Below are 21,370 nucleotides of genomic sequence, written 5' to 3' on the forward strand. Positions count from 1 at the left end.
TTGATAAGTTTTCTATCAGAGTCCAGTATAAGTCAATCTAAGAACTATTAATCCAATAAAGGTTAAAATTTATGTATTCAATACATTTTTGCTCTAATTCAAATAATAGCATCTCAGATTACAGAGTAAAGTGAGGTTAAATACAATAATCATGTTTCCATATCTACTAATTTGAATTGACATTTAATGTACTTAATCATAAAAGTAAAACATCAATAATAGCAACATCAAAATTAAAAGAAATAAGCATCATGCAAATTATTTCATTCTAATATAAAAACAAAATTTATTAGATTTTTAATACTAACCTTGTGGTCACTTATGAACTTAAAATGATGCTTTTCTTTGACTAGGAAATTGACTCAAAATTGGTCAAATTACATATACTCCAAAGCTCATAGATTCCAACTTTCATCACTCCAAATTAGGATTCCTTAGAGGAGTTTGCTAAAATATCTCCACAGATTTCCAGAAACATTACAATATGTAGATACTAAAAGTATTTTAAAACCCACGTAGGTACCGACCACACAAAAGGGAGACAAGCTATAGAGATAGAGCAGGGTTCTAGAGATGCCTGGCATTAATTATTTCACTGATGGATAGGGGGCAGTTCTTTGATAGGGATTACATGACTTGAAGTTAATACTGAAATACTTCAATATTTAACAAGAAGTATGGCTGAGCAAGGGCATACCACTCAAGAGTTTAGGTATAGCCTTCTTTCCTTCTGTCAGGAAGTACTGTGAAAAAGGCAACACAATAAAAATTTCCTGAGCCCTTCGTGCTGTATTATGGTTATAAGCCAGTGAACTGCAGTTTTTGTTTTTTGTTAATCCTCACAGGAGGATATTTTTCCATAATCCTCACAGGAGGATATTTTTCCATAATCCTCACAAGAGGATATTTTTCCATTGATTTTCAGGGAGAGTGGAAGAGAGAGAGAAAGACAGAACCATCTATTGGTTCCTCCTGCAGGAGCTCTGACCAGGAGGACCCTGTAACCAAGTTACATGCCCCTGGGACCCTTTGGTCCCCAGGCCGACATTCTATCCACTGAACCAAACAATCCAGGGCTCAGCCAGTTAATTGTAATAACTTATAGCCTTAGTGTTGGTCAAAAATGAAATGGACCTGACTAGCTTCTGCTAGAGAAATGAGTGAAATACCTACTCTACTAAAATGGTCATTTCAAGGACAGCAATCTGAGATACCACCTGCTTTAGACTTCTGTAACACACTGTCTACTTTTAAAGTTTCTTTAATATAAGATGCATCAAGAGAATTTGGTGAGCAAAACCAGGTTTTTGAAACAGAATTTGATGTTCACGGAGACTCTAGTTCTTATATCTCCATGATTAACAAAGGGATATTTTTGTCACACCCCCACAAATGCACTATCTTCTGGAATTAAGGAAACTCTTGTGGCTTAAAATATCATCTTTCCACTAATGTTTGACTAACTTTTAAATTTATGACCCCTATTTATCATATTCTTCATTCTTGGCTCCTATTTTACTCCATGCTCCTATGCAAAGTCACCAGTAAATACTACTGAATCGGTGTACTTCATTGATCTTACTGGAAGCCACAAAAAATAATTTTAATTTGACCCTAGTAGTCTGAATGTCCCTAAAATATTGCTTTCTCAACCAACCCCAAAGTTTGAAGCTAGCTGTTAGTTTCAAGATAGACCCCTCGGGCCTCACATATACATATACATATACATATACATATACATATACATATACATATACATATACATATACATATACATATACATATACATATATTTATTGGGATGGCATTGTTAATAAAATTATGTAGGTTTCAGGTGTACAATTCTATAATACACATCTGTATATTGTATTGTGTGTTTAGCACTCAAAATCAAGTCTCCTTGCATCATCATTTACCCTCTTCTACCTCCCACCACTCCTTTTCCCTCTGATAATCACCATACTGTTGTTTGTGTCTATGGGTTTTGGGGGGTTTTTTTGCTTAATCCTTTTGCCTTGTTCACCTACTCCCCCCAAACCCCTCCCTCTGACAGCTGTCAGTCTGGTCTCTGCATCTATGAGTCTGTTTCTATTTTGTTTATTAGTTTATTTTGTTCATTAGATTCCACATACACATGAAATCATACAGTACTGTCTTTCCCTCGTTGGCTTATTTCACTTAGCTTAATGCTCTCCAAGTCTACCCATGCTGTCAAAAAAGGTAAAAGTTCCTTCTTTTATATGGCCAAGTAGAATTTCATTTTGTAAATGTATCACAGCATTTTTAACCACTTGTTTACTATCAAGCACTTGGGATGTTTCAAAAATTTTGGCTATTGTAAATAACACTACAATGAACATAAGGGCACATAGTTTTTTGGTTTAGTGTTTCTTTTTTTCTTTTTTCTTTTTTTTTTTTTTTTTTACAGGAGCAATAATTATTATTTTATTCCAGGTGCACATAAAACCACATCTTTTCTTTTTTTTTATTGCTTAAAGTATTACAAAGGGTATTACATATGTGTCCCTTTTATCCCCCCGCCCTTGACAATCCCCTAGCCTCCCCTACCCCCCAGTGTCTTATGTCCATTAGATATGCTTATATGCATGCATACAAGTCCTTTAGTTGATCTCTTACCCCCCTACCTCCTGCCCCCCAACCCTCCCCAGCCTTCCCGCTGCAGTTTGACAATCTGTTTGAGGCAGCTCTGCCTCTGTATCTATTATTGTTCAAAAGTTGATAATGGTCTCTATTATCCATGAATGAGTGAGATCCTGTGGTATTTTTCCTTCATTGACTGGCTTATTTCACTTAGCATGATGCTCTCCAGTTGGTTTAGTGTTTCTTATTTCTTTGGAAATATTCCCTGAAGTGGAATCACTTAGTCACAAAACAGTTCCATTTTTTTATTTTTTTTGTGACAACTCCATGTTGCTTTCCAAGGGGACTTCTATTTTATTCCTTCAGTTTTTATTAATAGCTGCTAATTGGAGATTTTATTATTTACCATTCCATACTTCAACAACCTAACCCATTGGTTCTTTTTACTGGAAACTTCCCTTTATTTTAATCATACTGCATTCCCTCCTAATAATTGAAGTGGTTTTTTTTTTCCCGTATCTTTGTAATTTTTCTAATCCTGCAGATGTTCCACTGGACTCCCCTTTGGAACCCTTGCTATTCCAGTTACCTGTTACTGTGTAACAAACTACTTCACCAATTACTGGCTTAAAATAACTATTTCACTATATTTCATGATATCTGTGGCCAGGAATTCAAGCAGAACTTGGCTGATATTTCAGGGACTGTACATGGAATTGACTAGAACCGCCTGGTAGCAGCACATGAGCTGGTATTTTGATGATATGGCTGAATGCTGAGCTCAACTGGACCTCTATTCCTCCACATGTAATCTCTAGCCCTTTCCATGTTATCTCCATCTGGGTATCAGGACTTCTTAAGTGGTAACTCAGTACTCCAAGAGGAAGTGTTAAAAAACAATAAGTAGTAGCTATAAATCTCTTAAGGCTGAGGACCAGAAAGAGGCAGAGCATTACTTCTACCACAGACAAAGCTGTGTCAAAGCCCAGTAAAAGAGGAGGGGTCATTTAATCCCACCTCTTTATTACAATTGTATCTGACTTTTTCTTCCCGTCTTTATACCATCATAGTATGTTATGAAGTGTGACCACAGTATATATTAAAAGCATTTTGCAATAGGTTATATAGTTTTGCTATATCTGCTTATCATTTGCCTTTGCACCTAGAATGTAGGCTCATTAAGGGAAAGCACTTTTCTTTTTTATTTCCAATAATTTAGATCAATATTGGACAAATAGGCATCAATATATATTTGTTGAGTGAATGAATAAAAAAAAACAAAACTGTAATAGAATCAGTCTACTACCAAATGGCTTCCATGCCACCAACTCATTCAAACTGTATTCTCAAAGATAAATAACAAACTTTTTTATAAAATAACAGATAACCAACCATAAAAAAAAACAAGAAAAATTTGCTCTCAGTCTTCAGCCTGCTTCATTTCTTCATAAAATTAACCACCTCTTTCTTTGTTAAATCTCTTATCCTTTTGTTTCTGTTTTACAATCTCCATCTCCCTCTCTCCCACCGACCCTCCCTCCCTCCCTCCCTCTCTAACTCGATCTCTATCTCTATCTCTATCTCTATCTCTATCTCTATGACTGTCTCTATCTCCCTCTCCCCTCTCCCTCTCTCTTCCTCTAGTTCACCTTCTCACTCTTCCTCCACCTTCCCTTCTCTCCCCGCCTTAATTTTTTGCCCCTCTTCTTCATAACTTTTAATGGTTTCCTTTTCTCTGCTTGACATCAAGGTGCAAATGTTCTAGTAAACTCTTTAATTGACAATCACTTTAATTATTGAGTTTCATTAACTTTCTTTGACTATTATGGTCACTAATTTAAGCTCCCATATTAGATTATACATTGAAATGATCAATAATCATTCTAATGACTTACTAGACTTATCAACCTAAGTGTTTTATATTTAAACTCAAATTACCTAAGTAAAATTCTTGGCACTTCCAGGTAAAATGGCAGATGAAGCAGGCATGAGAAATAGTATCATTCACACATCAGTCATAGCACACATTTCTATATTCCATATACACACATTCCAAACAAAGAAATCACATAAATTAATAGTTAAAAAAAACTTAAAAAAAAAATACAGGGTTGAGTTTGAAAGAAAAAAAAGGAAAATATACTTCTCCTCCCCCAGGGAATGGATGAAGAAATCCCTTATCCTATGCAATTAGAAGTTGAAGCTACACAGTTCAAATGTGTATCAGGATGAGAAATATGCTTCAAAGACTAGAGTCATAATTTGATGTTTATAGTACTGAAAACTTGATTCTTCATAAAAATGAAGAAGCTAAGTAATTCCATTATATCCGAATGTCTTCAGGCATTAGCCTAGCATCTTGGTACCAAAGGCAGCACCTCAGGTTGTTAGGGAATTCAGGTCAGAGTACAAATTTAAAAACCTGAGCCAACAACGTTTCAAAGAGATCAAAGAAAGAATCTATCCTATCTAATAAAACAGAAACATGGTAATTAGCCGTACCTTCGCTACCCTTCCCATTGGCTAATCAGGGAGATATGCAAATAAACTGCCAGCCAAGATGGCGGCCGGCAGCCAGGCAGCTTGAAGCAAACATGAGGCTTGCTTGCTTCAATGACAGAGGACTCCAACGTTCCCCCCCTGCCGCTGCCGGCCTCTGAGCTTGCAGTTTGAAACATTATTACAAATATAGAAGCTAAATAAAACACCAGAAACCTGCTTTCAGCCAGCCGGGATCTCAGAGCTGGAGTTGAAACAGTGTTTCGATTATAGACCCCCAAAAAAACAGATACCTGCTTTCAGCAGCCGAGGCCTAAGAGCTGGAGCCAAGCCTCAGAGCTAAAGCTGGTCCCGAATAAAAAAAAAAAAAAAAGAAGAAAAGGAGCAGTTGGGAGCTTCAGTCACTCTCCAGCCTGAAAACAGCCCTCAGCCCCTCACCCGGACTGGCCAGGCACCCCAGTGGGGACCCTCACCCTGAAGGGTGTGTGACCAGCTGCAAACAGCCATCATCCCCTCACCCAGGCTGGCCAGGCACCCTAGTGGGGACCCCTACCCTGATCCAGGACACCCTTCAGGGCAAACCAGGCCTCTATCCTATATAGTAAAAGGGTAATATGCCTCCCGGCACGGGGATCAGCATGACAGGGGGCAGCGCCCAAACCCCCTGATCGCCCTGCAGCTCTGTGTGTGACAGGGGGTGGGGCCACAACCTCCCTATCCGCCCTGCTCTGTTCGTGACAGGGGAAGGCACCCCAAACCACTGATCAGCCCTGCTCTGTGCTTGATGGGGGGAGCTCCCCAAGCCCCTGATCGCCCTGCGGCTCTGTGTGTGACAGGGTGCGGTGCCCCAACCCCCTGATCGGCCCTGCTCTGTGTGTGACAGGCTGCAGCACCCCAACCCCCCCCCCCCCCATGGACCCTGCTCTGTGTGTGACAGGGGGCAGGGCCACAACCTCCCTATCCACCCTGCTCTGTTCGTGACAGGGGAAGGCGCCCCAACCCCCTGATCAGCCTTGCTCTGTGACTGATAGGGGGGAGCTCCCCAACCCCCTGATTGCCCTGCGGCTCTGTGTGTGACAGGCTGCGGTCCCCCAACCCCTGATCGGTCCTGCTCTGTGTGTGACAGGGTGCGGCGCCCCAACACCCCTGCTCCACGGGCCCTGCTCTGTGTGTGACGGGGTAGAGCCATAACCTGCCCATCGGCCCTGCCCTGAGTGTGACAGGGTGCGGCAACCCAACCCCCTGATCCGCCCTGCTCTGTGTGTGACAGGGGGGAGCCTCCCAACCCCCTGATGGGCCCTGCTCTGTGCATGACAGGGGGGAGCTCCCCAAACCCCTGATCGACCCTGCTCTGTGCATGACAGGGTATGGAGCCCCAAGCCCCCTGATGGGCCCTGCTCTGTGAGTGACAGGGGGCAATGTCCCAACCCCCTGATTGGCCCTGCTTTGTGCGTGACAGGGGGTGGTGCCGCAACCTTCCCATCGACCCTGCCTTGAGTGTGACAAGGGGCGGTGCCCCAACCCCCCAATCGTCCCTACCCTGAGCGTGACTGAGGGTGGCATCACAACCTCCCAAACCGCCCTGCTCTGTGCAAGACAGGGGGTGGTGCCCCGACTCCCCAATCAGCCCTGCTTTGAGTCCGACCAGGGGCTGCACCTAGGGATTGGGCCTGTCCTCTGCCACCCAGGAGCAGGCCTAAGCCAGCAGGTTGTTATCTCCCGAGGGGTCCCAGACTGTGAGAGGGCACAGGCCGGGCTGAGGGACCCCCTCTCCCCCTCGAGTGACAAATTTTTGTGCACCAGGCCTCTAGTATATATACAAAAGTCCAGCAACAGTTATGGCAGGACAAGCAGAATGACTGGTGGCTATGATGCACACTATGGCAGACAACCAGCCTGATCCCAGCCCCAGATTGGCCCCTCCCAACCTCCCACGACCCCTCCCCTGGATGGCCTCCACCTCCAATTGGCCCCTCCACCCCTTTCTCCTGTTCCAAGGTGCCCAAGAGCTGCTCTGAGGCCTGGAGCCCCAGGGCGAAGGGGCTCTGTTCTTGGCTGTGCTCCTCCAGACCTCGAGAGCACCAAATTACAAATGCAGATGCCATGAGGGAGGCCTGGGCGGGAAGTGGGAGGAATGCACAGCAAAGAGGAGAAGAACTGAGGAAAAGCCTGCCTGGAAGAACCCGCACTAGGAGCAGCCATACCCCCTACCCCCAACTCTAGCCCAGCCCCGCTGGCTTCCTTACAGATGCTACTGCAAGGCAGGTGCAGAGAGGGCTCCCCAGACATGTGAGGTGGGTAGACTGTGACCCCTGCACGCCACCACTGCCCCTCACTAACCTCTGCCCTCCGCCGCATGACCACCCACCTGGGCCACTGAAGCCTCCTCCTGTACTGTGCCCCTGGCGTGCCTCGGGCACCCCATTCTCACTCCACCCTGCCTCCGTCTGTTTATAATTATTGGGACAAACAGGACAGGCTGGTCCAGCATGCAAACACAGTCAGTCCCTCCTCCAGCTGCCGCCAGGTTCCCAGATCCTCCACTCTGCACTGACTCGTAAGGACAACCTGGGCAAATGCCCGGTGCCCTCATGTGTGTTACGCTGGGAGGCATAATTCTCAGAAACCCAGAGCCCAGTCTACAGGAGGGTCCTTTGTGGAGGAAGCACGCTACAACTCCCAGGAAGCACCGCACCTCCTGTGGCCCTGAAGCTCATGGAGGAGACTGAGGGAGTGCATGAAAGAATGTACTGCACTGGTGCTCAGTGCAGTTCCTGGTGTTGGGGAACTGCGGGGGATGTACAACAACTTCCTGAGGCCCCTCCCCCCAGCCGGCCAACATTCCTCAGCCTGCCCCATTCCCCATCACCCCCTCATCAGGTGCAGGTCGGGCCAGCCTACCTCCCACGGCCTCTCCCCCCACCCGACCGGACCCAATGGCCCCCCATTGGAGAGGGCCAGCAGAACCCCCCCCCCCCATGCACAAATCTGTGCACTGGACCTATAGTAGGATACATAAAGCAATAAAATATTATTACAAAAAACAAAATACATAAAATAAAATGTATAGGTTTCAGTGGTTCTCAACCTTCTGGCCCTTTAAATACAGTTCCTCATGTTGTGACCCAACCATAAAATTATTTTCGTTGCTACTTCATAACTGTAATGTTGCTACTGTTATGAATCGTAATGTAAATATCTGATATGCAGGATGGTCTTAGGCGACCCCTGTGAAAGGGTCGTTTGATCCCAAAGGGGTCGCGACCCACAGGTTGAGAACTGCTGGTTACACACTATAAAAAAGACAGTTAAAAGAGAGAATTACAGAAGAGTAACCAACCATAATGAAAGAAATACGGAGATATGAAGACATGAAAAATAGATGAAAAGAAATTCTAAGAGATAGGCATATAATTTACTAATAGAATTTTCAAAAGGAAAGAAAAAATAAAGGAAAGTATTGTTTAAAGAAAAACAGTATTTTCCAGAAATGAAAAATACATTATTTTCAGATTTTAAAAACACTGATATTCAAAATAGGATATAAAAATTTTACTTTACTCTAAAAATTGGATATTGTCTTTTAAAAAGATATTTTTCTTTACTAGAAAAAATAAATAAGAACATTTTCAAATTTAATGCCATTAGGGGTCAAACTCCTCATAGTATTATTAAACACAACATAAAAACAAGAATTGCATTTAGTCTCTCAGGGAAGTCACTATACATGGTGAAGCTCTTTGTGGTGTCAGAAGAATAAATTTACATTCCTGCTCCACTATTTACCAACTGGGGAACCATGAGAACATCACTTAAACTCCTACAGCTTCAGTTGTATCTGCTATAAAAATGGGATACTTACAGTATCTGCATAATAAAACTATTATGTGAATAAAACGATATGATGTAGGTTGCACATAAACAACAAAAGAATATAAGAAGTATTAGCAACTCATTTTAAAATGAGATACTGTATATTGTCCATAAAAATAAAGTATATATTATTAACTTTTAATAATTAATGAAATATAAAGTATAATACTTATAACTTTTTAAAATTTTCCTTTTTTTATAATTAGGATATCAATTTAGTGTACCATCCAATAATAAGTCTATAATTTATTCAAATTGAGACCTTCTGAGAATAAAAGGGAGAATTTATTAATGATTATACCAGTTTTGTCATGGTATGATTTTGCACTTTCCAAAGTAAAGCAAGTCGTGTAACTACTCTATCCAAAATAACATGTTTTATCATGAATATTACACAGCTAAATTGAATTATGTCAGTGATTTTCAACTGGTGTGCCACAAGAATTTCTTAAAAAATGCAATACCTGACACGTTAGTCAGGGGCACTGACTTCCATTTCCTTAGATTGTCAGTTAAAAAAAATGGCAATAGCCAGCACAATAGCCAGACAATGTGGATAAATAAAAACTACACCTATTTTTGCCAGATCAGCAAAAATTATATATTTTGCTATGCCACAGAATTTTGGTAATTAGTTTATGTGTTGCATGAGATGAAAAAGGTTGAAAAAATCACTGAATAATGTGGTCACATGGAAATAGGTGCCTTTGATATAAATGAGTATATCCTACTGGTTCCATATCTAAATCTGCCACTAAGCTGAATTCAATGTATATTCTTTTTGTGTACAATAAAATATAATGTATGTCTACAAAATTCCAGTAGTACTAAAATTATAGTACTATTTAACTCAATGAGAACACTTTTCACAAATTCATATTTGTATTCCTGATGCATTAAGAACCGTTCTTAAATTTATCTGAGACTCATTCCTTATTTAGTGCTTATATGGATCAGATACAACAGATGGTTAATTGAAAACTTCTGGGGAAAAAGTTACCATTCAATTGAAATGAAACCACTCAAAACTTTTTTTAATAGAATTAATCATTGAAAATGTGTTTTTTATTTTGTTCTCTAATGCTTGAAACTGGAAATGCTAAATGAAATTGTTAATTCAAGGTGATGTAACAATATATTTTGCTCCTTAAACAATGCAAATGAAGGTTTGTGAATCTTAGAAAGAACAAATGAATAAAGACAACTTATCTGAATTAGCTATGTTAAAAAACAACTTTGGTCCTAGGTAATGTTTGACTTTTACAATGATCAAGTTAATTAGATTAAAATATTGTTGCTTTTACCTTTCTTTATGATTAACAAAGCACAGTCTTAGTGGATGTATTTTTAAAAAGCTTATGCCGGTGTTCATAAGGGCTAAAATAATTATAGAAAAATTGGAACAGGAAATTTATTTAACAAACATATATTTATATTCTAAAACTAAAAGGAACTATAATATGATGTATGCCTCTTTCCTACATTGAAAGAAAGTGTTTATAAACACCATCTGATGAATGAAATTACCTATGCATAGAAGAATAGCTCAGAATGAATCATACCACGGAAAAAATTATATATATATATATGATATCTTCTATTTTTACTTCTCCTACTATCAGAAAGCAGTAATATTAAAATGTACTGAATGGATATTAATCTCTAAGCATGAATATATATATATATATATATGGATTAAAAATGAAGGCAGTAGGAGAAGAGGGGTGGCCAAAGGCTATTGATCTAGAAGTACCTGATTTCAAAAGAAAGTCTCTTCATGGCTATTTAGCAGCTAGTGAGTAGAAGTGGAAAAAAATACAGGAGCTCTCTTTGGATTCCTCAGTCCTTGTTGGGCTATACATGCTAGCCTGAAATGAAAATTCATCTATATTCTGCAAAACTTTTATTACATTCTGTGGTGATCAATTGATGATATTAGTTTTTGTTTCTTTGTAACAGAATGTTCTGTCTTGTCATGCAATGTGGCAGTCAGAGTATGGGATTGCTCATGTCATCCATAGATAGGAACTATTTAAAACCTGTATTTATAATGGCATAATTAAAAAATTAAGAAGTTGGATGGAAGGAAAAACAACCTAGAAAGAAAACCTTGATGTGGTAGGGACTAAGCACATGCTCATCAAATTCATTTTTTGCTCTTTCTGGACACAGCTAGATTGCATTTCCCACCCTCTTACATACTAAAATGTGTCAAAAAGTTAAGTTCTAGTCAATCTAGTATGAGTAGAAGTGGTCACACCTCCAAATCTGACTATATAAACCTCTCATACACAATATCCCACACACTTTACATTTCCAATGGCTTTATACAGATGAGCAGCGTAACAATGGGTACAAGTATTGAAAATTGTAGAGCATCAAGATGGAAATGACTGATTCCCTGTCTCATGACTTGGAGGAGAGCCACACACCAAAGAATTCTCATTTGGGCCTTTACAGAATTACATGTTAACTTCTATGACATTTAAGTCACTATGTTTGTTCAGGTTTGTTGACTATTGCAGCAATGGCAGCCTGACTAATACAAAGTTGTTTATGGAAGTGGGGTGGTTCACCTGATCTCATTTAGTCCTCTTCTTTGAAAATAGGATATTGGATTTGACCATCAGGTAGTCATGGGTGAACTGCAAGAAAGCAGTTTCTGTAAATAAGTAAGGATGAATCATAGAAGAGAGTCCAGGAATTGAAATTGATATTGTGTGCAGGGAGGTTTTCTTTCAAAATGTTTCGTGGTGGAGAAATAGAACTATGGAGGGCATGCTGGGGCTGTGGTCTCTTCTCCCCGTCCCGCACGAGGGAGACTTGAACCAGTTTGAGCAAGTTAGGAGGCGCTTTTGGGATTAAAGAATAATGAAAGACAGACATAAAATAGATTAAAAGCTTGGGCTGGGTGTGGTGTCTGCCCTCTGACTCCAGGGACAGACAGAGAGAGCCAGCTCAGGAAGCTGTTTATTATATGCTCACATTACAGGAAGCTACATCACATCTTGGTGGGCCTTCACCATCATGAGATCCATCCCCTTAACACTGGGCGGGAGAGTCAGGCTGAGTGAGTCCAACCTTTTGACTGGCCCCGCCCTTAGGGCGTGGCTCTGCACTTGCCCGGAGTCCCAGCTGACAGAAATTAAGCCAAGTGTTTTCTAACAGCCCTTAATGTAGAACTAAGAATTTAACCAGGGAGAAAAGCAAAGATCATGAAAAAAATTGATTTATTTTTATTTTTAAGATAAGGATGAGTGAAAGCATTTAAAGACCACAGAAATGGACAAATATAGAAGGAAAAATTAATGGTAGTGGAGAAAGAAGGACAAAATTGAAAAAATAATGAGTGGATAAAGCAAATGTCATGCATTTGTAATAATGAGAGAAGTGTTAGACGTGAAAAAGACAAAGGAAGTAAAGATGAGGAGATGTATACATATATACATATACATACATATACACATATTTACACATACATTTAATGCAAGAAGTGAATATATGTCTGAGAGATTATTGGAGATAGATGAGACTTAAAGAATAGACAATATGAGTATAAAAAGAGCAGAATAGGAATATGTCAACATTTTTGATGGCCTCAACAAAATTAAAAACCATAACTTTCCAATGGACATTTTTAGTTAAAAAAAAAAATGTAGCTAATAAACTGCATGATTTTGTTTTTAAAATAAATGTATACTCTAGTGTATATTAGTTTTCTGCCAAATACCATATACGTATCATCACAGAAGCAAAATAATAGTAAAAATGGCAGATTATTTTAGTATAGATTTTATGTCAAATAATATTTCACTATTTTCTAATTATTTGAAAATTCATAATGTGTTTATGAATTATATTATAACTCTGAATAACCAAACTAATTCCAATTTACCATTCTGTATGAACAAGAGCTTACTGTGCATTAAAATGCATAGCTCATCTGATTCAATAGTCTATGAAATGCCAATTATTTTCAGAAAAAGCTTGAGCAATTTAGAATTGCCTGAAGGATTTTATAATTGTAGACATATTCTGGGAAATGTACTTGTAAATCCCAATTTTAAAGTTGTTCATGTTTTTAAGACTCAGACTAATTCACCTAGAGAATAAGAATGAGTGGATAGTTTTCAAGAATTAAATCCAATACTTGTAATACAGCCTAAAGGCAAATAATACCATCATAATGCTCATAAACTCACAACATAATTTTCCCTGCCTATCATTTCCTTTCTCATTGTTTTATAAATGGGATTTTTTATATATAACCAGTATGTCATAGCACTAATTATTGTATGCTTGTAATAAAATATTATAAAATTATCCAATAAATATGTTCTAAAATATATTACTTACTTTCCTAACCTCTTAAAGTAATCTAGGAAATCAATTACTTCCATATAGTGTAAAATATGTATATGGAACAGTATGCAGAATTGGTCAAACAGATTACTTTTTATCACATACTAGTGGCCCAGTGCACAAAATTTATGCACATTAAAAGGGGATTAATTAGAGGAAATATTTTAATATTGCTATTCGCCGTTTCTTTATAATAGAAGTGTCAGCGATGAAAGAAAATTAGTAAAATGTATATGAAAATCTTCCTCCTATCAGAGTCTGGGGTGCACCATTGGACCCAGAGTCAAATCCCCACCCACCTACGTGAGCCTCAAAATCACACTAGACCCAGACTTGGACAGCATCACCCCCCAATTGAGCTAGATCCAGACCCGGCTGGTCCCACCCTTGTCAAGCCCCACTTGGCAGGCAGCACAGCCTCAGGTCCCCTGGCCTGGGCCAAGGTGGGGGGCACACCTTGAGATCCCCTGTCAAGCCCAGCACCAGGAGGGGGGCGCAGCCTGAGGTTCCCCGTCAAACCCCGCTGGGCAGGGGTGTGGCCTGAGGTTCCCTGGCATGAAGCAAGGGGAGCAGCCTAAGGTCCCCCGACCCAGCACTGGGGTTGGAGGGGTGCTCCTTGAGGTCCCCAGCCAAGCCCCACTGGGCAGGGGGCTCAGCTTGAGGTCCCCTGTCTCCACTGTGGGTGCAGCCATCTTGTGTTATGGAAACCCCGCTTCCACTGTGGGTGCAGCCATCTTTGTGGCAGAGTGATGGTCAATTTGCATATTCCCTCTTTATTATATAGGATTGTTATTTGAGAACTAAGAAATTGTGATTCTTGCCTTAGCCAGTTTTGCTCAGTGGATAGAGCATCAGCCCAGACTGAAGGGTCCAGGTTCCATTCCTGTCATGGGCATTTACCTGGGTTGCAGGCTCCTCCCCAGCCTGGGCCCTGGTCAGGGCACATGCAGGGGGCAATCAATTGATGTGTTTCTCTGACATCAATATTTCTGTCTTTCCCTCTCTCTTCCACTCTTTTTAAAATCAATGGAAAAATATCCTAGGGTGAGGATAAAAAAAAAAAAAGAAAAGAAATTGTTATTCCTTTTCCATAAGTTTTGTCTAACTTCCAGGAAAATTGGAACCAAATTTCTCCTTGGTTATCTCTGAGATGTATAACCTATTATTCTGAAAATAAAGTTGTGAAGATGTTGAATTAAAAACCAAGTTTCTTTAATATGGATAAGCCTTTTGGGCATCAGGATATTTCTCTTGCTGTGGCACTATTGGAAAATGTCTTTAAGAAAACACATTTGAGTATGTATATGTATCTGAGAAAAAGTATATCCAAAATGGAATGTGTTCCACTAGAGAAATATGCCGGGTACATGCTTCTTCCCAACTGTTCTCTTTGATTATATGGAGTAGAGGTTTCCTCACCAAATACTGGCTTTCTCTAATCTAAAACTCAGAATGGTCAGCCTTGTTCCTCAAATGAATGGCACAGAGCCTTGGAAAGAAAGTGTGAATTCATATCAGAAGTGACTCAGAAAAATGTCTCAGCAGTTGTCCTAAACAAATATTCCAAGCAAAGTCCCATAATATTCTATTAATTGCAGTAAAAATAGTTGCCCTCTCTTTATCTTAAACAATGAAGAGACTATTAGGATAGCCTAAGCATTTGGATGGAAATATCTTCTCAGCCAATATGGCACAGGGCAGGAAACTAAGGATTTTAATGGTGCAGCCCAGAACTCTGCTTTAATATGGCTACAATATTTTCCTGTTTAGCAAAGACAAAGCAGATGAGAATACTTCCTTACCGAACCTTACATCACTGAGACTATCTTCTGCTATCTGAGCACATTTTATATCTATTTAAAATCATGTAAATGTAACCTTAAACACCTTATATGTTATCATAAAATAGACAAAGTATCATATTATAAAGTTATTAGGTTCTTGAATCAGCAGACATAAATCCTGTTTCTGATTTTTATAATTATGTAACATCTTCAGTTTCCTTATTAGTAAATTGAAACATTCAAATAAAATAAGATATAAATTAATTTTATCTCAGCTATCAAGGTTTACATAATATCTATACTAATAAAAGCCTAGGTGGTCCTTGCATCCTCACGCAACACCCACATGCTATCACAAGATGGCTGGCAGGGGAGGACAGTTGGGGGTGAACAGGCTGGCAGAGGAGGGCAGTTGGGGATGACAAGGCTGGCAAGGGAGGGAAGTTGGGAGCAACTAGGCCGGCAGGGGACAGCAGTTGGAGGTGAGCAGGCCTGCAAGGGAGGGCAATTGGGGGTGATCGGGCCAGCAGGGGAGCAGTTAGGTGTCAATTAAGCCAGCCAGGGAGCAGTTAGGGGGCAATCAGGCTGGCAGGTAGGTGAGCAGTTAGGAGCCAGCAGTCCCGAATTGTGAGAGGGATGTCCGACTGCCAGTTTAGGGCCGATCCCACAGGCAGTTGGACATCTCCTGAGGGGTCCCAGGTTGGAGAGAGTACAGGCTGGGCTGAGAGACACCCCTCTGTGCACGAATTTCATGCACCAGACCTCTAGTTCAATTAATGTATTCCAATTACTTCACTTGATAAAAAAATTCTAAAAATAGTTTTTATTGATTTCAGAGAGAAAAGAAGGAAGAGGGAGAGAAAGATATATACATCAATGAAAAGAGAGAATCCCTCTATTTTCCACTCTTTTTAAAATCAATGGAAAAATATCCTAGGGTGAGGATAAAAAAAAAAAAGAAATTGTGATTCCTTTTCCATAAGTTTTGTCTAACTTCCAGGAAAATTGGAACCAAATTTATCCTTGGTTATCTCTGAGATGTATAACCTATTATTCTGAAAATAGATTGGCTACCTCCTGCATGCCCCCTATTGGGGATTGAGCCCATAACCTGGGTATGTTTCCTGACCAGGAATCAAGGGAAGGGAACAGTGACCTCCTAGTTCATGAGTTGAAGCTCAACCACTGAGCCACACCAACTGGACTTTGATGAAAAATGTTTAGAAATTTTATAACAATGTGCAAATGTCTCTATTTGAATGACCAGAACCTTTAAGAAGGTAAGGACTTCCTCCTATATTGTAACTTAATTTGTTATAACTTCAATTTAGAGCTAAGAAGATGGCTAGAAAATGCATGTGTCTGTGTATATTAAGACATTTTCCTTTACGAAAGTCCCCTACTTATTTTTACTTAATGATTTTTAGGCATAATTTTTAAATGCATTGTAAAACTTCTGACACACTGATATGCATTTTCTGAAACATTAATGTTTGGTAGGGTTAGTAATTGAAATGGTTATACCTTCTTTCCAATTATTCAATTGCAGATCTAGTGTACTTAAATCAGGAAAAGAAAAAGAAAACATGAAGGCATTTTTCTGAATAATTTAGTCCCAGAAATATTTGACTGCAATATTTGATAATATCCCATCTTTTCCCCACCATTTCTGTCCTCCCTGCTTCATTTAGAAGTGTCTTCATGTAACACAACCCCATGGCTACAGCATTAGCACTTATAAGACAACTCTTAAGCAGGTTGCAAAAGGCAGCCTCATACACACCAACCTTGTAGTTTGAAACTTACGTGTACTTCCTAAATCTAAGCCAGTAAATTAGCTGTGACTCCAACGCTCTTGAGTGGCTACCACAATTTACCTCAAACCATCCTGTGGATTTGGTACCAGCCACATCCATATGTGCTCATCCTGTGAGTGCTAGTCTTTAGTTCAACATCCCAATTGCAGAATCTCACACTCTCTTTATCACATCACTCATTTGTGTGAATTATAATACAGACTAGAGGCCCAGTACATGAAATTCGTGCATGGGGGGTGTCCCTCAGCCTGACCTGCACCCTCTCCAATCCTGGACCCTTTGGGGGATGTTTGACTGCAAGTTTAGGGATCGGGCCTAAACCAGCAGTTGGACATCCTTCTCACAATCTGGGACCGCTGGCTCCTAACTGCTCACCTGCCTGTCGGCCTGATCCCCCCAACTACTCTCCCTGCCAGCCTGATCGCCCTAACTGCTCTCCCCTGCCAGCCTGATCACCCCTAACCACGTCTGCCTTGGCCCTGCCACCATGTCTTAGACCAGACATCTTCTGGACACCCTTCCAGTCTGGAAGGGTGTCCAGAAGATGTCTGGTCTAATTAGCATGTTACCCTTTTATTAGTATAGATGGCCCTGCCACCCTGTTGTCAATCTGGCTATTCTTCCCAGTATTCCAACTACTCTCCAAATGTAGGTCTAATGTTCTCCAATTAGCTCCCACTACCCTTGCTCCCTCAATGTCTCAGTTTTGTCTAAATTTCACCACTTTCATCTCTAAACCTGTTTTTAACAAATTGATCCACCAGAGCTCACTTTCTTGCCACATGTTACTCCAAAGGATGATTAACTAGATTTGTGTCTTCTGCACCCTACCTCATTCCGGATTGTACATCCCTTTCTTTTCTGTACCGTATACTGAGTCTGTCCTACTACTGTAGGTTTTTCTCTTCTATATTAACTAGTGCTTCTAATGACTCATCATAACTGTGCCACCTTCTTTAGCTTTAGCTTCAAGATAAATTCTATCTGAGTTGTAATTTACATTTGTGTTTATTTTGATTTGTACATATATTGTGATTGAGTCTTTACTTAATATTTTTAATTATTTTCTGAAAAATGTACACTAACAATAAAATATGTATTCTAAAAACTAATGTAGCCCAGACCCCCCACTAATGTAAAAGGTGACACTCTTTAACACAGCTAGATTCATGTGCATGAAATCAGGGAAGTCACACAGTGCCCCATGATGAAAAAGGATTCCATGCTTGGCTTAATGGTCTATTGTCATGATATTGAAATTCTTAATAATTTCATATTTGAACTTGCATTTTGACACGAATCCAAAGGAACAATGGAGCATGCACATGATTGGAGAAGTTACCTGCTATATTCAAGTTCATTATTCTTGGTCACCCTATTCCATATAGTATTTGAAGTCTCCATAGGGCAGAATTGCACTGGACTCATGATGCCTGGTAAATCAGTAAGACCCAAAGTGAGTACAAGATAAGCTTGCTTTCTCTATTAATGAGAAAGCAGATGCATTGCCAACACTGAGAGGCCACCCTTTTCATTATTTTGTTTAAATATAGAAAAGCAATAGCATGTTAAGGAACACAAACACCAAAGGAATCCTTTCATATACTTTCTTACTTGTGTTAATATCTCTGTATTAGCCAACCACATATGATGAAAATGATCACATAGAAGTAAAGAGAAAGACAGGGCAACTCCATACTTTCTTTTACTTTCAGTCCTTCCTTACTTACCAGAAGCTTAAGGTAGAATTTTTTAGTAAAATCTGTGTATATCAAAAGTAAAATAAAAACAATTCAGTTAGTTTTGTGCAGCATTTCCACTATTATGATAAGAACACAACGCATAGGCATATGCAAGGTAAAAACACAAATTGTGCAATTTCAGTAACTTAATGAATCCAATGCTCTGTATTTGCATTTAAAACTGGCATTTCACAAGATAAAGATTGATGGTAAAATCTACACTAATAATTTATAAATTTTCAGTTAGAAATTAAATAAAAGCACCAATGTAGGTCGAGAGAGAAATTGCAGAAGAAATTAAAAAATTTTATATGGCAAGTTTTTCCTCCTTTTTAAACAAATGGCCCTGTGTTCTCACTTTGCACTGGATCTTTCAATTATGTAGCTGGCTCTAATCCTTAATAACGTATTTGAATGCACGACTCAGACTATAGTTAATTAATCTTCTTGGGTTTTTAGTGGATACAATGTATTGATTAGAAGAGTAACCTTACTTCATTTCTTCTCTAGGGATGTCCATGGTTGACAAAAATATACTTGTTGGTTTTCTACCCCCTCTTTTGCTTTTATCTCCACCCTTCCTCTCCAGTAAAGCACTATATAAAACTTAGCAGTGTTTCTTCTTGATCAATGAGATGTCTCCCCTTTTCAACAGCATTTTCTATAGCAGACTCTGTCCCCTAAGGTCTTAAACACATGGATGCTTCTGTTCTGCTATTTTTCTTCATTTAGTATCTCATTTTAGTACAAGAGGAAAAATAGATTATTTACCAAGGTGTGGTATCACTGTTGTTACAACATGCTGACTCTCTGTACCTTTCCTATACTCAGTAGGATAAAGTAAAAAGTATCCTAATATATGTTTTTCTGCTGTTTCTCCCCAGAGTGTCTATTGTTGTCTTTTCCTCCAGCTATATGAATAACCTTACAGATGCCTTTAGTTTATAGTAAAAATTGGGTTCTAGAATGAGCTTCTTATGTGGTGGACTGTACTTCACCTTACTGATCCTGAGAAGGCCCACGCAATTTAAGTCTTATCCTTGGAATACAACTTTCAAAATAAAATTAATTTGCCTCACTTTTTTCTAATTAAATTTCAGCAGTTAAAATGACAGTTGTAAGATCTTTTGAACATTTTTAAAGATATATTATTTGATATCTGCAGGTTATCTGTATTTGGACTTATATTAGAATGACATTTGAAACATCTGCTTAAAACTTAGTTTAACAAGTTAAATATTACGTATATATAAAATAAATTCAGAAAAAATAAAATAATATTAAATAAAAATAAACTTCTCAAAGCATCCTACAATATAACTTATTACTTGAGAGATAAAAATACTATATTATATATTTCTCAATTATATTAAATCAAAATTTCAACTTACCAAGTTGATACTAAATTTATGTGATATAAATTTATATTAAATTTAAAATTAGTGACCTCTGGAATAATCAGTAGATAATGTAATTATCTCTAAAGACATAGTGAAATAAACTTTTATAACTTTTTTAAATTAAGACAGCAGATACTCTTGAGTAAAGCAAAACAGTATAATTGATAGTTTCTCAGGATGTATGAATTTTGGGCACATAATTTTAATATTCAAATTTTCTATAACAGCATAAAAGATAGCATAGTGTGACAGGGTGTAAGAGCAGATTTTCGATAGCCCACCTGACAGTGCAGTGTGAACTAAGCAAAATACATGATTCTCTGCCTCAGCTTCCTCATCAGAATATGAGGACACTAGAAATTACCTCAGCAGTATCCTATCTAATAAAAGAGAAACATGGTAATTAGCCTACATCTGCTACCCTTCCCATTGGCTAATCAGAGCCATATGCAAATTAACTGCCAGCCAAGATGGCGGCCAGCACCCAGGTTACTGACATGAACAGGAGGCTTGCTTGCTTCAGTGACGGAGGACTCCAATGTTCCCCCCCTGCTGCTGCAGGGTTCTGAGCTTCTAAGAAACATTGTTACAAATATAGAAGCTAAACAAAATCCCAGAAACCTGTTTTCAGTCACCCGGGATCTCAGAGCTGGAGTCGCAACAAAGTTTCAAATACAGAAAGTAAACAAAGCCAGAAACCTGCTTTCAGCAGCGAGGTCTCACAGCTAAAGCCGGCTCTCAGCTCCAGTGACAGCCATAAATCCAAGAATAAAAAAAAAGGAAAAAAGGAGTGGTTGGGAGCTTCAGTCACCCGCCAGCCTGAAAAAGGCCCTCAGCCCCTCACCCAGACTGGCCAGACACCCCAGTGGGGACCCCCACCCTGAAGGGGGTGTGTTCAGATGCAAACAGCCATCATCGCCTCATCCAGGCTGGCCAGGCACCCAAGTGGGACCCCCACCCTGATCCAGGACACCCTTCAGGGCAAACCAGCCAGCCCCCACCCGTGCACCAGGCCTCTATCCTATATAGTAAAAGGGTAATATGCCTCCCAGCACTGGGATCAGCGGAGCCGCGAGGCCTCCTGGCCCCTGGAGCAGCGTGACAGGGGGCAGCACCCAAACCCCCTGATCGCCCTGCGGCTCTGTGTGTGACAGGGGAAGGCACCCCAATCCCCTGATCAGCCCTGCTCTGTGCCTGATAGGGGGGAGTTCCCCAACCCCCTGATTGGCCCTGCTCTGTGTGTGACAGGGTGCGACCCCCCCAACCCCCCCATGGGCCCTGCTCTGTTTGTG

The sequence above is a fragment of the Myotis myotis genome, unplaced genomic scaffold, assembly GCF_014108235.1.
Source record: "Myotis myotis isolate mMyoMyo1 unplaced genomic scaffold, mMyoMyo1.p scaffold_m19_p_2, whole genome shotgun sequence".
NCBI lineage: Eukaryota > Metazoa > Chordata > Mammalia > Chiroptera > Vespertilionidae > Myotis > Myotis myotis.